This window comes from Anarrhichthys ocellatus, unplaced genomic scaffold, assembly GCF_004355925.1.
Source record: "Anarrhichthys ocellatus isolate YVR2014 unplaced genomic scaffold, GSC_Weel_1.0 scaffold46, whole genome shotgun sequence".
In the NCBI taxonomy this organism is placed as follows: Eukaryota; Metazoa; Chordata; class Actinopteri; order Perciformes; family Anarhichadidae; genus Anarrhichthys; species Anarrhichthys ocellatus.
Window position 1 is genome coordinate 1255131 of NW_022280076.1, and position 3501 is coordinate 1258631.

The following is a 3501-nucleotide window of genomic DNA, read 5'->3' on the forward strand; positions in this document are numbered from 1 at the left end:
TGTGTGTGTGTGTGTGTGTGTGTGTGTGTGTGTGTGTGTGTGTGTGTTACTGATAAAGCACATTTCAGAAGTTAAGAGGCGAGGCGGGTGAGTTTGAGTGATCCCTGAAGCTGTCGGCACATTTGTTCCCTCCAGCTTACATTACAGGGCATTTAGAGGGAGGGATGGAGGGGGTAGTGCATGTTCTACTCACACTGATACTGGGGTACATGGTTTGATGTTGTTTCATGTTGATGAGGGGCTTAACTACCAGAACGTGCCTCCTTTGAAATAGCTTTGACACGAGGAGGTGACTCCAGGTTTGCTTCTTTTATTTAACCGATGGTGTAAATGCAAACCTGGACAGGTGGGTGCCAGGGTTATGGGCTGAGACGCTAAATAATGGAAGGTTAGGTTCAAGCATTAAAATCCAAATGGGTATTTTTAAGTACAGTAACACTAGATACCAGTCTGTTCAGGAGTTAGGGTTGTGGAGTGCAGAACTAAATCTTTTTAGCAACAAGTTTTACATATGTGAAACTTATTTCTCTGACGTAAGTACATATAAATGGTGATGGTCTGGAGAAACCGTTTTTGTCAATGTAGTCTTTTCCCTTTTGGAGGAGAGCATTGATAACGGCTTCAGTTCTCCATCGATAGGTAGAGCGTTGAACATATTCTAAATTTAGTAACTTAAACTGATACTGATTTTTTTTTTTTTACATTTAGCTTCTGTCCCACACCCACAGCAGTACATTGCTATGCTCCCATACCGGTTCACCCCTTGTTTTCGGTGTCGTTATCCAAATACTCTTCGGTCGTTTCACTACTGTTTCTACTCTTATGTGTTAAATAGTTTGCATGTTGCAAAGCTGCACATGCACGCTCCTGATACTGCAGGTATAGAGAGTATCATTCACACTGCTCATATAAAGATGAGTTCTACCGGTTCCCCTGAACTTTCCACCCCTGTGTGATCAGCTGTACGAACCACAAAGCTCTGTCAGCTGACGTGTGACTATGAAGACAATTCTGCTTTTGTCCATAGGTGAGCTCTAGAAATCATTCAGCATGGCCTGGTTGACCATTGCAGCCAGGCTGCTGCTGGACAAAAGACCAAGTCAGGAGATTTTCCAAGTTAATCTTTTTTTTATACCTGCACTACACAGCGTTGTTGTCCGGATGAATCCGTTGCGAAAGGTCTTTTTCGAACAGCACTTTGAAGTCCACCGTGCAGCTGTAAATCTCCTCTGCTGCATCTTTTCAGCTCAGCTCCTCTGCTCCTCCTGAGGCACTGAGAGGCTGTGTGACTGTACTGGGAAGCCCCCCTAATGTTACATTAGTTACCAATTGCTGCTGGAGGAAGAGACAACTGAGTCTCCTGACAGCTTTCACACGTGTTCTGTTGTATCGACTACATGCACGGTACCACAGAAGGAGAAAGTGAAACATTTACAACATGCTGCTCAGGACTGAAACTAGTGCTACTATGGATGTAATGAAAGCCCGTTGTTGCGTCGCTTCCTCCTCTGGGGTTTTCCAGTACAGTGTAATGATGATCTAGATCAGGGGTGTCCAAACTGTTTTCAAAGAGGGCCAGATTTGATAATGTGAAAATGCCGAAGGGCCAACAGTCCCTGCTGACATTATTTTAAATAATACAAGTAGCCTATACATACATTGTTATTTAATCATTTTATTTTCAATGACAGCAAATAGCAATGTAACCAAATGTAAGCATTCATGTGTGACCGGAGTTTGGACATGCCTGGCCTAAACCTTCGTTGTTTCCTGTGAAGATGGAAGTTTATTTTGAAAAGACAGTATGCATGTAACAAGCGAAAACAGACTCATGTTGCTGGACTTTTGCAGGAAAAACGCACGAAAAGTGAGGAGTAATATTTCGTAAGATATCAATAAAACGGGGATGAATTTATATCATTGTATGAAGAGAGTGACATGAGAAGATCTCTGTAAGTTAAATCAGCTATAATCACTCTTTTAAAGTGATTAGTGACTCGTCTAAAGCATTTAAAAAAGGAATAACTTCAGTAGAATCATTCTATACAATGTAAAGAAGTTACATTCTGATACAATGTAACTTCTTTACATTCTATTAGAATGTAAAGAAGTTACATTCTGATACAATGTAAAGAAGTTACATTCTGATACAATGTAAAGAAAGTTACAGTGTTGCCTTTTCTTTTCTTTCCACAAGAACGTAATTTTGTCAGGTTGATAAAAAAATGTCACTTTACTTCCTGACATTATTGTTACTTATGGTGAGACAATATGAATATGACTAGTCAGTGATGGTTGTGTACAGTTTGTACCAATTCTCTTAATGTTATTGGTTGTAAACAAACTGCTTTATAGAAATACTGTTACACAGGTTTTGTATCAATGTGATGAGGTATGTTTACTCGTTAGTTGTTCAATTGTAAATTTAGATTTATTTATTTTTTGCCAAAAACAACAAACATTCCCACAGTATTTTAAAATGGTTGAATATACTGTGTAATGTTGTATATCAATATACAATTGCATACATATAGTGTATTAACACATTTAGCGTACACTCAATGATATGGATGCGGTGGACATATTAATAGGAACACCTTTATAACTCATTACAGGTCAACACAAACTGCAGAGTCCAAAATGACCATGAAGTTGAACCTCTCTACATTATAACCTTCATGAAGGTAGAATTTATGTCCAGCCTGCGTTAGCTTAATGTGAAGCCTTCAGTATAGACTTTAAAAACCACAAAGTCTCCTCTGAATAAGTACTTTTCTTACAAACTAGGATGGCAGATGTGTGTGTGTGTGTGTGTGTGTGTGTGTGTGTGTGTGTGTGTGTGTGTTCGCCAGATGTCATTTAAGGGCAGATCTAGCTTGTTATTACCGAGCCTGTAGAAATGTTTGGTTCTCTGCTCCACCTCTGACATGACACAACTTAATCATCCAAACAAACCCTAATTGGCAGCTTGGCATTCTGTGGTGCTGTGTGAGGGGAAACGGGACACCGCGTTTAGACACTTTATGTGACCCAGACACATGATACCGCCATGTTTTCAGCTCAAAGTGTAAAGATCAGTGGGAGTTGTTTTTGAACTTCCTGTCACCTGGCTCAGGAGAGTACGTTGTGAGGTGTGTGAGTGTCACTCTTGACCTGTGTTTTGATGCATCCATTCTTTTTCTATACTAAATGTCACCATCTTCACTATATAATGTTGCAGAAAGAATGGCCAACCAGATCCGTTTTGTGTTGCACTCACTCAAACAATGCCACAACCTGTAACTATACGTATCCAATGCCTGTTACTGGCTTTGAGTCCCAGGGCTCAGCTGTCATGGACTAGTTTTGTCACAATGAGGTCATCGTCCGCTGCACTGACTGCACTGCTTCCTGGATTAAGACGCGTAGATGTGTTACAGTAAAAGTGTGACTTCTCATTCTGTCATTCTGTCCTGTAGTCTAGTGACCTCTTTGTGTGTGTGTGTGTGTGTGTGTGTGTGT

The 3501-nt window shown here is 40.4% G+C and overlaps 1 protein-coding gene across 1 annotated transcript in view; it reads left to right on the forward strand.

Annotated features, from left to right (window-relative positions):
* The window catches only part of LOC116395417 (rho GTPase-activating protein 26), a 66892-nt gene that overhangs the window by 922 nt on the left and 62469 nt on the right, over positions 1-3501 (forward strand). The gene's annotated exons all lie outside the window — the stretch shown is intronic.